The sequence below is a fragment of the Haemorhous mexicanus genome, chromosome 2 (assembly GCF_027477595.1).
Source record: "Haemorhous mexicanus isolate bHaeMex1 chromosome 2, bHaeMex1.pri, whole genome shotgun sequence".
Taxonomy (NCBI): Eukaryota; Metazoa; Chordata; class Aves; order Passeriformes; family Fringillidae; genus Haemorhous; species Haemorhous mexicanus.
The window spans coordinates 33,420,385-33,433,496 of record NC_082342.1 but is presented as its reverse complement, the minus strand read 5'-3'; the positions used below and the strand labels follow the sequence as shown (position 1 = coordinate 33,433,496).

At 41.2% G+C, this 13,112-nt stretch overlaps 1 protein-coding gene across 4 annotated transcripts in view; it reads left to right on the top strand.

Annotated features, from left to right (window-relative positions):
• The window catches only part of TSPAN9 (tetraspanin 9), a 168,722-nt gene that overhangs the window by 2,349 nt on the left and 153,261 nt on the right, over positions 1-13,112 (top strand). For 3 of the 4 annotated variants that reach the window (XM_059838315.1, XM_059838313.1, XM_059838312.1), the window contains exon 2: positions 7,642-7,685. The gene's annotated coding sequence lies outside the window, so the exon portion shown is untranslated. Of the gene's footprint in view, positions 1-7,641; positions 7,690-13,112 lie in introns of all 4 variants that reach the window. The other variant, XM_059838314.1, reaches the window with a different exon arrangement.

Sequence of the window (13,112 nt, the reverse complement as noted above, 5' to 3'; positions counted from 1 at the left end):
GGGTTTTACAGTTGAAAACCCACCTCAGCTTTTCCCTTTTATCATATTTCAGGATTGTGCTGTTTGCAAATGACTGATGCCCTGTTAGTTTTCTGTGTTGAATGTCATTAGATTTATTGATGCATGACAAAAAGAGATGGGAATGCTTTAAAGAGGCTGAGCATGAGCCAGTGTTGTGCTCTGGAAGAGAAGGCAGCTGACAATGCTCAGGACTATTTTAATAAGACTGCAGCCAATACCCAAGGAAGTGATTATCTCAGGTCAGGGTCTGCATCACCGGGGTCCAGGACCAGGATTCACACATGTGGCTGGAGGCAGGGCACAGCTACAACACAGGTTGGGCAGGCACTGAATGCCACAGACAGAGCTAAAATGGGGTCCCTGGTGCCATGAGCAGAGAGCAGGGGTGGATGTGAGGATGTGAGGCTTTTAAAGAGAGCATTTAAAGGCCTTGCAGTGCTCTCAGAGCCCTGGTACAGCATGAGGATCATATGCTGAGGGAACTAGGCTTGTTCAGCCTGGAGAAGAGGAAACTTTGATGGGACCTATGGAGACCTCCTTGTACTTTAAAGGAGGTTCTCAACAAGACAGAGCTTCTTCACTTTGTTGTTTCCTGACTGCATGAGGGACAACAAAGGAAAGTTGAAATGAGGTTCAAGATAGAATTCCATTCATTTCCGGCAAGGAGGGCAGTCAGATGCTGGAACAAGTTGCCCAGAGGGGTTGTGCAATGTCTGTCCTCACAGGTTTTCAAGGCCAAAGGGGATGAAGTCCTGTTGGGACCTCATAGCTGGCCCTGTGTAAGGTAGAGCATGATGGAACCCCCACAGGCCTGCTCCAACATGAATTCTTTGATCCTGAGATCCAGCAGCCATCCGGTCTGAGAAGGAAGGAGGTGTGTAAAACAATGGCAATACTTGTACCCCAGATGAAGAAATGAAGGAAGGTTTTAGGATGCTGATGTGTTGCTAAGATGCTAAAAGAAATTTAAAACTTTCCTCAGTATGCTCGCAGCTTATGCTGGGGAGGTATGTGTGGCTAGGGGAATGGTTTGTATTTGTAAACTCACTTTCCTTTACTGATTTTCAAAGCACAAAGTGCCTTTTTGGTGTAACATCCCTTCAAGATGCATTCTGGAACAGATCAAATCATGTTCTTTCAAATTTCGTGTAGGAAGTGTGATGACAATAAAGCACGGTGCTGAGCTTGGGGAAAGACAGGGTATGACCAGGGAATAGCTCTTAAGTGAGGGTTATCTTCTTTGACTCTCTAAAAAATAGAATAAACATGCCAGGACCAGCAGATCATTTCCCCATTTGTGCTGTGGTTGTTAACAGACTTTAAGATTGAGTCAGTCCTGGTGAGGCCATCTTAGCAATACCCAGAGAATGTGAGTGGATCAGAAATAGATATTTGTCTTTTCCTCTCTACATGGCAGTGAAATTGTGGAAAAGTGGGCATGTGCTCTGGAAGTGCCATCTCTTTGCTCAGAGCAATGCATGTTGGAATTTAATTTTGAGGAAAAGTACCTGTTGGGAAGATAAAAACTTTTGTATATTTTACGCAGCTGTTAACAAGACACTTTATTGGAGACCACAGGTATCACTAATGCCCTTCCTCTTCATCTTTCCTGATCTCCTAAAGCTGACTTCCAGAGGCTGTTTCTGCTGCTCCTTGTAGCCTCCCTTAATGAAATATGCATTGCTGAATGTCAGTGCTGTGTTTCCTGGGAAAAAACCCATTGAATATTTCCTATGGGTTACTTTATGTAGTTCAGTGACATGTTTTCTGTGGTGTGTTTGTCATGAGGCTGGACTCTGTTCTCCAGTGAAAGATGTTGGATGCTTTCCTCATCCTACTTGCACAGGTGTTTCTGGGAAGGTGATGTCTCTGTGAGTTAAGTGTTAATGCAGCTGGACAGCACTGTTGCTTAAATGTCTTTTAAGCCCCACCTCACCTTTCCTTCTGTTTTCTGATGGTATTCCAAAGACTTGCATTTATTGCTGTCAAAAAATAAACCTTGAGGGCTAGAGTTTGTAGAATGAGGCATGATCCTTGGGCAAAGCCCAGCTGCTGCAGGTGTCACTGTCTGCAAGCCCAGTGAGAAAGGAGGCATCTGACTGTGCTTCACATGGAAGAAAGAACAGATAGGAAATGTGGGATCCTGAGTAAGTAATGAGCTATGTTTGGATGCCAGTGGGATGTATTAGTCTGTTAGACTGCCTATTGAGGAGGGGTGAAAAAAATCTGTTGTAAAGCTTTTAAAATCAAGAGTATAAAACAGACATTTTGTAGGGATAGCTCCAGGCAGACAGGGCAGATTAAATCATAAACATGTGCTCCAATAAGCCTTTAAGTAGACAAAGGTATTAATTAAGCTTAGCATTTCTTTACAGTGATGTGAATATGATGTTGTAATATCATGATAACCATGAAGTAGTAACATACATTTAAAAGACTGGAAGTTTGCATTAATCTTTGTTTCAAAAGGTATAACAGGAAAACATATTAAAGTTTTTTTGAAAGCACTTTTCCCTTTTGCTGTAAGAGTTCTCCTTTCTAATGCAAACATTGTCATGCTGGTCTAATTCCTGATATTTCTGGAGGTGGAAGTGACTACTAGCTGGGCGTTTATTTCCATGATCCCTGTTACAAGTGCAAAAGGGGAAATAAGCTGCATTAACTAGTAAAATGCTGATGATATTTTTGCGGCTGAGTCACTGTATGTCTCTAGAATCAGCTGAACTGTGTTAACTGGGCTTTAGTTTCTACTCTGATATTGCTCAAGCAGAACTGCCTTCGTCCTGGGCTGTCCTCACTGATTTACAAGTGCTTGGATTGGTCTGTGTAAGCTCACAGTGAGGGTGTGATGGAATATATCAACCTCATACTGGCACGGGACCGCAGGAGCTGCGTTATCCATGTGCGGTGTGTCTGGGCAGGAGGCAGGGCTGGACTGGAGAAGGAGCTCAGGGGGGACTGGGTGGGAAGGCAGGAGCCTTCAGGAGGCACTAGGCTAAGGGAGAGGAAGTTGCAGCCCTCCCCTGGGAGGAAGGGCTGGAAAGGAAGGATGAGGTCGTACACTGAACAGAGTGCTGAAATGTCACACCCTGTCAGCAGGTTTGAAGGAGACTTAGCTCAAAATTTTTAGACTGTTCTAGGGAACAGGGATCAATACAAATCTTAGGGAGCACAGGACTCTGTGCACTCTCCTGTATTTGGTGTTCTTTAATTTCACTCTTACTTAAATTCATTTGACCTGAAAGATTGAGGGGGGCAAAGCTTGACGTTGGAGGAATCCTGGGTTTAGGTCGCTGGTGGGAAGAACCCAAGTGACTTCTCTTGTGCAATTGGGTAGTCTGTGCTGTCTCCTCAAGTGCCTTATGGCAGTATGCTGACAATCACATTTATGGTGATCGCAGCTGTACTCCAAACTCATGTTGAGCACTGGCAAGGAGACTTTCTGTTTTCATTTGCACATTTCTAAAGGTTAAATAATTCAAGAATGCTTTTAAAAGCTTACTTTGTTTTCTGTTTCTCTGCTGGTGTTTTTTACCTACAGCTCTGCATACAGTTCAGTGTAAGGTGGTTCTGCCAGGATGTTCATCCAGCTTTGTTTTAAACAGTTCCTTGGTTTTGTAAATATATACATATCCCAAAATCAGTTTTTCATTCATTTATAAGACTGTAACCATACATGAATGAAAGTTGTTACCTGACTTTGTTTGAAGAAAGTGCGGCTGAAGTTGTGAAGGATTGAAAGCAATGTTCTGAGAATGTCTAGTACATTGTTTCCACTGGAGGACAGTCTGCACAGTATTGTTTATATGTATTTATATACATGTGGACAAAATACCATTAGGGGAATGGGATAATGGTTCTGGCAGTAGAAGAGACCTGTGCTAACATGCAGATGGGAGCATGTTTCCTTGTAAAATAAAAATCTAAATGGCTGGCCTAAAAGCCTGTAAAGGAAATCTTCCAAGTATAAATTAAGTGATTTTGTTTCATACATCAGAGCTTTTGGATCTCTCCAGTGCTGCTGTGCTGTCTCACAAAGTTTTGCCAAGTAACAGTGGCTCTGAGTGTTAGAAAAGGTCTTGCTAATCTGTTTCCCAGCAGTGGAGAAAGCAGCAGGACTGGCAAGACTTTACATTCATAGAACCTGGGACACTGTGGACAACAGCAGAGGCATCTATAGGGAGGATATAAATAGCACAGACACGTAATACTGAGCTATTGGTTGCCATCAAACATGAAGAGCAAGGGGGAAGAACTGCAACTCTGGGAAAATTGCCCATATATTCCCCTCACACCTACTCAGGATGGAAGATCAGCTAAATCCCACACATTGAAACTGCTGCTGTTTCATGTGGGAAGACTGAGGATGGTATTTCAGGTGAATGTGGTCACAGATTAGGATATGAAGGCCGTGGTAAAAGTAATTGCTGGGACCAGTGATCCATCGAGCGATTTGACGATCTGTAGAGGAAGAGACTTCATTGAGAACAGGAGCTTCTTGGATGTGTGCTCTATTCTAGTTATATAGTAGGCAAAGTAAAAAGGATCATGAAGTAGGAAAGGGATTTTCTAGGGAGAACCAGGAGGAGGAAATGAGGACAGTTTGAAGTTCCCACACCAATGCAAATTTGTCTGGATAGCTTTCAGTTTTTCAAGTTCCATGTTGATGCACCATTTTTCTGGTGAATGGTCACCACAAAGTACCTCTCAAGACTTCTACAAGAAACTCTCTCATTTTCGTTCTGTTTTTCTTAAAATAATTTCTGAAGACATCTTTCTTAAAGCAGTCAGTTTGCCCTGGAAAATCCATCTTCAGCTGCCTGCTCTCCAGGGACACCCAAACAATCTCTATTGCGTCTTGCTTTCTTTTATGAAAACAAAAAATCCTGCCTGTTTTTCATCATAGTTTGGTTTTCACAGCTATTTAGTCTCTCTATCTTCAGTTCTTCCTTCTTATTCTGTTCTCCATCAGTTCCTCTTTGAAGAGCTGAGGAAGTTCATTCTGTGATAAGAACAGAACAGTTTTGCTATCTTTAGTCCATTTCTTCCTTGCTGTTTCTACATTAAACCACACAAAGGAAACAAAGCTGATCCAAATCATTTAGATATGTTGCTGTTTTTTTCTGAACTGCATTTTAAAGAGCTTTTTAAGGAGAAACGTTGCTTCATTTAGGAATCTCCATCTTTCTTCCTGCTTTAGCAAGTACTATTTAGTTCCTCTCCTTTTAAAATTTGAAAGTAATTTATCAAAATCTTCTTAAGACCCTTGTTTGTTTTGAAGGTGCTAAGTCATCCCCTTCCTTTACTTTTAAGAGATGCTGAGAAGTGATATTCATTGCTTCACGTTCTTCTTAAGTCTTTATTAGAAGATCACTACCAGACTGTTTCTGCTTGTATCACTGGACAGCCCAGTTCCTGTTTCCAAGATCTCTAAGTGGTTAAGGGCTGTAGGTTTTAATTTTATTAATAAAAGGCACTCGTCTCATACTTCAGGTACAAAATATCCCCATGGCAAGGGTGAAACTGTCAAGGACAACCAAAGTAGGTACTTACCTGTGATGATGACATTGGTCCAAAGCACCTATTTACAAAAACAAACAGACTTTGCTTGCCCCTGGGCCATGGTTTGAGGAACTGGAAGACAAGAATGCTTTAGTTTAGAGGACGAGGTGTGCTGATGTACCTAAAGGCTACCAGGAGATAAGTGCCTACCAGTCACTGAGCTTTCTAGAAGAGAAAAGATCAGCATTTTCTTCTTCTAGGTTTTGTTAGGCCTCAGAAGTTATAGGACTTCTGCTTTGAAAGGCAGACTTGTCTCCTTTCTTTCTTCTGCTGTGAACTGTGGATTGAACAGGTTGTCTGGCTGCTCAGTACAGTTCCCTACTCTTGTAGAAAACACAGTGAAAGATTTGAGTTTTTGAAGGACTTGTAGAGTGGCTGTTCCTTGCATCATAGTTTTTGCAACAATCTTGTACCTACCCAAGCCATGTAGTGAATCTTTGGGGGTATGAACTGAGCTCTTCGGTTGCATCTGCCCATGAGTTTTCATCTCACCAGTTCTGGTCTGTCAGATGAGTCTTGTTTCTTTGAGTTTATTATTAATGTTTACCTTTGCCAACAACAAGACCTCTTCAACAGTTTTCTTGCAGACATTTCATTTTCCTTTTTTAATTTTACTGTGTAGAGCATGCTTTTGTCAAGCCAGTCAAGGTACCTCTGACATGGCTAGGACTTACCTGTTTTACAGAATTACATGACTTGAAGGGCTCCTCTCAGATTATTTCTGCCTTTGCTACAGATTGTGCTGTATTCAGAACTGGCTTATATCAGTGCTAAAGAAAGTTCATCTGTAAGTGTAGCTGACAGCATTTTGTGTGTGACAGCAGTTTGACAACTAGCCCGCATCTACACAATTGAACTGTGGGAATCTTGGCTAATTTAATTCTTGGTTTAAAAAAAAAAATATTATTTATTTTATTATATAGTAGTTATTGCTTAGCTACCCTTGACTTCAATATGGGTACTTCAGTCGCTGAAATTGTTGTCATCTGTGTCACTGGGGAGCTAGTAAGTAAGGTTGGGTGGATGCCTCCAAGTGCTTGCCATGGAACATGACATCAGTGATGAGTTCACTTAGTATTTAGCTCACTTTAAGGAAGATGTATAGAAGTGATGTGTATGATCTCTTGAAGTGTCCATGTGCTGAAGCACGTCAGTAAACAGACTGTGAAATCAGTAGCTGTTTCATTGTCTTACTTGATACAGTGAAGAAGGCAAAGAGAAAACATTATTTTAGAAATCAACAATGGAATGATGGAAACATTTCCATTGACCAAGTTTGGTGAATAATCACAATTTTTAAAAAATACTTAGTCCATAATATTTTTTTTTGTTTGCAGCTGCAATAATCTTGACGGGCTTTTAAACAGTGGAGATGGTACTGTTCCACATCTTTCCTCCATGAGGTTGAAGGAAATCCTAGTCTCACTTTGCTGACTGTAGCCCCCTTCTAGCACTGGGGTGGTGCTGTTACAGGCTTGGAAGCTCCAGTATGAATTGGATACGGTGGGGTGCTTTCTGTAGTGTGGTTTTGACTTCAGCAGTTGTCCTAGAAACAAAGGACTCTATGTTGTACCAGAAGCAAAGGTGACATCTGTCAGAAAGCAAGGCTACTAGGGGAGAGTTTATCATGAAGGGTCTTGCTTAATTTCTAGTTTGGCCTTTGTAAGCAGGTTATCAGGAGTCATGGTGATAATGGGGGACTAAATGCCAAGGGCTAGAAGCACTGGATGTTTTTACTAGTATTTCTGATTTAATAGACACACAGCTTTTGCTTTTCCCCCTGATCTCTGTTTTCCCTTCAGTTTCATTTTAATATTTTGCCTATTGCCATTATTTAAACTTGAGTCTGGATCAAATCAGTTTATTATGCCTTGGAGACCAGTGTTAAGACTTACTCCTTTTGTTCAGGAGCAGGTGGAATTTGATATACCTTTTCCTCTTTGTTTTTTTTAATCTCCCTGAATGTCTCCTTTCTGTCCTCCTGAGCTAATTATGTTTGTGGTGGGAAGTGGGTCCAAAAGACAAATAAATTAATTTTCTTCTTCTTCTTCTTTCCAGGTTTGGTCTGTGACTTTTTCCTTGGTGTACATCCAGTTACCTCAGTAAGTAAGTTCTTGGTGAAGGATTCTTGGAGTCATTAAGCTTTATCATTAATATTCCTCCCATTGACATTAAGGGAAGACGAGTTGGTCCAACACTGAGCCCTTACAAAACCTTTTTGTAATCTGTTATTTTCTTGCCACAAATGCTGAGAGAGTCCAGAGTAACATGGTTGTTGTTGGGGTCATCTCCAAGTGCTGCCATAAGTACTGAAGGAAATGTAACAGAGGAGGACAATAATCCTCTTCATTATATGCAAAGATTCCTCTTCCTCTGTTTTCTTACCTGTGACATTTGTAGGGAAAGGAAGCAGAGAAAAATGAAACAAGGCTCCTACTGAGAGCGCTTTTGTTAGTCCACATAAGTTGTATCCTTTTGTGCAAGGGTAGTTCTATAAACAGGTTTAGAAAAACAGACTCATTTTGGAGGAACCCAGGGCTACCCTGGGGTTAGGTGTCTTACTACAGCTGCAGGCCCATTGCTTTGTATTTTTACTTTCCCTGTGTTCTTCAGGGATTTAGCCTTGGCTCGGAGCAAGTGGCAGATGTGGCACTGCTTACCTTTCATTAAGTTTCTGACACAGTAGAAGAAACAACTTCTGCTCCTTTAGGGAAAGCAAGGTGATCCACCTTTCTGCTGAATGCCATGCGTTCTGCCAAAGGCTGCAAGGAGTGCAGTTTGATAAATCCAAGCAGTGAGAGCAACACTGAGCTAATAGTCCACTCTTGTACTTGGCTTGCCAAGAACCGTTTCATACTTCTGTGCTGCTGTGTAAAACTTGTCATGACAGCTGCAGGCAAAGAACATCTACTGTTGAACATTTTGGGATGAGTGATGAGAGATTATGGTCTGTGAAGGGAAAGAATCCCCTTGCAACTGGGAAAAGCTAAGAACATGTTAGGTGAGGCTATGAAAAAGGAATGCTGGAGCTTTCCTTTACTCTTGTGTAAATCATCATTAGAGGTGATGCTGCTCAATGGCTCAGTCTTGGGGATACTGCAAAGATGCATTGACTTAGGGATACTGTTTATTTAAGAGAGAACTGGGAAATATCCTGAGAGGGTTTTCAATGTCAAGGCAATAGTTCTGTTGTCAACTGCTGTGGAAAATTTCACTTGTAGGACTTGTGTGTTTCCAAGATAAAAATCAGTAATAGGAGGTAAACAACTAGCTTAAAATCTGTTCATTTGATGTTGGACATGGTTGTGGTTTAACTCCAGCCGACAGCCAGGCCCCACGCAGCTGCTCGCTCACTCCCCCACCAACGGGACTGGGGAAAAAACTGGAAAGGTAAAAGCTGGAAAACTCATGGGTTAAGCCACAAGCACAAGCAAAGCAAGGAATTAAATCACTGCTTCCCATGGCCAGGCAGGTGTTCAGCCATCTCCAGGAAAGCTGGGCCCATCACACGAAATGGTGACTTGGGAAAACAAAAGCCATCTCTCCAATCTTCCTCTCTTTCTCCTTCTTCCTTCACTTGATATGCTGAGCATGATGTTATATGATGTGAAATATCCTTTTGGTCAGTTGGGGTCAGCTGTCCCACATGTGTCTCTTCCCATTTTCCCACATACTTCCAATTTCTTCACTGTGGCAATACAAGAAGTAGAAAAGGCTTTGGCTATGTGTAAGCCCTGCTCACCACCACCAGAAACCATCTCTATATTATCAACCCTCTGTTCAGCACAAATCTAAATCACAACCCCATACCAGCCACTGTGAAGAAAACTAGCCCCAAAACCAGCACAGATGTGAATAGCTTCCTGATATTTCTGTTGCAAGACAAAGAATGAAAAGATAGATGAGGGCTGTTAGGCGTGAACGCTGGTAACATCTGTATTTGTAGTAGATGAGACGCAATGTTACAGGATGTAAGATAAAGAACCTATGAAATTTCACGCTGTAGAATTTAAGATTGTTATAAAGAGTCTTGGCTTGGTCATAAAATGTCTCTCCATAGGGCTGCTGTGCGTTTGCATCTTGCAATGATTTTTCTGATTACCTTTTGCATGTGTGCCATGCTCTGAATCACACAGAGTGGTGGTTTGTTGATTACTGTGTCCTAGGAGAGCTGGGTGATTGAGTGCACTAGGGGAAAGATAGTTGGGGAAGATTGAAATGGTTGTTATTTGTTCCAGGAGTTTTCTTTCTGTTCATTCTAGTGCCACTTGAAATGATGGCTGTATTGTGAGCTCTTTCATCTTGTTTCCACACCTTTAAAATTTGATACTGCAGAAATTAATGTAACATCATCTATAATGTTAAAGCTGCCTCATGTTATGAAAGTGAGAATTCCCACAGCAGCCTTAACTCTGCCCCCAGAAGAGAAAGCAAATCAAGTTAGTGTCTTAAGTTACACCATTGTGCAGCACTGGGCACTAGGATGTACATTTTGGCAAATATTTACGTTTCAGATCTGGTTCAAGTCCATGGCAGTAATGAAATATCATGTGTTAATTATGCTAAATGATCATATTACACTGGTAAATGGGAATAGGATTGATTCCCAGAATGCTGATCTGTGATTCACATCATCAAGGAGTACAAAAGAATCCACATCCCTTAGAGAGGGAAGACAAATAGGATATTTCAAACATTTTTCTTGCATGCATGGAAATATGTAATTTTCCCCTTTTCCATTATGTTTCTGAAATCTGTTTCACAGCAAATTGAAAAATTAGTATCCCATCTCTAATGGAGGTTTAGAAATTTCCCTGCTTTCTTTACCTTGCTTATCAGTGTTAGCTACTGGATTTCAGATACCCTATTGTATTAACTGAAGGATTTTTCTTTCAAAGTGGTCTGTTTCTGTGAAGAAGGTAGGGCTTGAACATGCTGTGCAGAATGGCAAACATGCTTTTTGCTTTCTATGAAATGTACTCATGCATATTAAAAAGCTTGCCAGACCTGAATTTCTAGAATGAACAACAAATTGTTGTTAAAATAAAGTGATTGAATGCCTTGCTGATGTGTGGTATTGAAGTTGAGTTAAATGCTGCTACTCATCACTCAAAATTAAATAGAGTGTATTACAAAAGCTATTGTAGGAAAGGGCTCAGTAGAAAACTCAGACACAGACTGAATAGTGAAGACAATCTTCAGCTATATCTTAAAACCAGCACATACTGTGGGTATTTTTAAATGTCTGGAAAACACTGTTGTGTAATGAAATCAAAATGGTGTGTGAGATGGTTTGTGATGGCTTGCTTTTGGCAGGCAGCCATTCTAGGTGAGGCGGACATTTTAACATATAGGATGAATTGATTAATGGGTTTTATAAGGTGCAATTATATGGGGGCAAGTTGTCACTGTGCCTTACCTATGTGCTGGACTGTGAGGCCTTCTAGGGTGATCCTGGGTACCTCATAGGGGCAGTGCTGTTCTTCATTTGTGTGGTTTGTTTTGGACTGTGAGCAGGGTCATTGCTCTCAAGGTCTTCATACTGTGCCCAGCAGAGTGAGGCACAGAGGGAAGGACCTGGGACCTACTGAACAAATACAGACTGTAAAATTTAATCCAAAATGAGATCAGGCAAGCAAGGCGAGAAAGAGAAGTATGAGAAGAGGTTTTGTTAACTTATGTTGGCTGTCTTACAGTCTTAGAAATAACTTGATGACCCTGTTGTGCCAAAGGCACATATTTGTAAAATGTGTGAAATGTGCTCAGATGTTCCACAGTTGGGCTAACACGTTGTTCATGTCTGATTTGAATGAGTACTTGGCATCAGTCTCTGATGCCAAGAAGAGAAGAGCTTGTCTAATTAAGTAGATAATGTTAGACCACATCTTCAGGAACATTATTAGAAGTTCTGCTAAGCTAGCCTGAGGAAAAGAAAGTTGCTGTGGGCAGTGGCCTTGGGGTTGGCATTAGGCCAGGTCATGGTATTTTAATTTTCAGAGTCTCAGTTTTAAGCTGGATTCTGAGGCCTTGAGGCAAAATTGTAAATGATCCTGTCCTGTAAGTTACTAAGTAATATGATACAGCTAAACTTTAATGTGCCATAAAGTTAAATCTCCATGTATGGAGCACCCCACTGGCAAAAGATAAATTAGTTATGGGGAAAGGAAAATTATTTGTCCCAGAGATACTGTTAGTTAATCCCTGGTTCTTCTCAGGTTGCTTGAACCTGGAATATTAGTCCAATCATTAATTAACATGTTTTATTATTACTTCTGCTCCCTTGGAATATCCGATTTGTGGCACTTTCCCGTGGGTGGATTTTTATTTAAGTTTTTTAATATGGAGAAAGATTTTCACTTGAGTATTTAGTCACACATATAGTCAAATCTCCTCCTGAATGATGAGGTGAGGCTGTCTCTTACTTGTTTGTCATGTGAGAGAAGGCATGGAGGAATGTGTTGGAGCACAATTTTCTGCTCTTACTTAGTTTGTTGTCCTTATTGCCTGTCACCAGGCTCCCACAGAGCAGTTCTTGGGCATGGCAGCCCCTGAAAGAAACTGCACGGTCCATCTCTCTGGGCTGAGCCAGTTTGGGGTACCTGTTTTGTTGCATGCAGTGTGTTGTCTGCTTCTCTGTGATGGAATAAAAAAAGCCTCATTTTAAATAGTGCTATGTACATGTTCCTATGGTAGCCTACTAGACAGCTGTGAACTAAACTAAATTTCTTAAAGCAGTAATTTTCATTTTTACTGTTATCAGACCTTAAGCATTTTCTGGAGAGTCTCTGTATACTCAATTCTAATCCACTTTGATTTCTGATTTATTGTCTGCTGTATTTAAATTGTTGACCCAACTGTTAATTTCTGCTTGGTGTATATTAGACTCATGCAGCTGAGCTTCAGAGAGGCTGTGAATGGTTAGGTTTTTTTGTCTTAAGGAAACTCAAGGAGCTGATTTTACCAGAGTACCAAAGCTTTGATTGTCAGTGGATTCTTTCTTGCTTTTTCTTCTCTTGCATAAAATTATTGCTCTTGTAATCCCTGAACAGTTTCTTTCAGTGTAGGAGAGAAATCTGTGTCTTCATGTGGGCATAGGTGGGAATTTCAGGAGCTGCATTACTTTCCTTGTTAGTAGCCCTGGAATCCTCCCCATCGTTTACAGAGGGATACTGCTGTCACTCAGCAGTAGCATTTGTAGTATCACAAAGGTTAGAGATGCCAGTGAGGAAAACACACTGCACTTTTCAGCCAGCCCTCTGCAGAGCCAGTATCAAATTTCTCCCTACTAATGTGTTTCTTGGCACTTTGGTTCTGTTGCTGCGGATTTTCCCGCAGCTGAGTGCCCCTTAATGCAGGTGGGTTTCCCCCTAGCAGAGGCACAGAAGTGTATTCCTAATACACTTGATACTTTTTTTGCAGTGTATCATTATCGATTGCAGAAGTCATTGCCCAAGTTTTTTCCAAGCCCATTTTCCAAGCCAAGTTCAGTGTTTTTGAAAAAAAGTTGGGGATCCATGTAGGTGTCAACA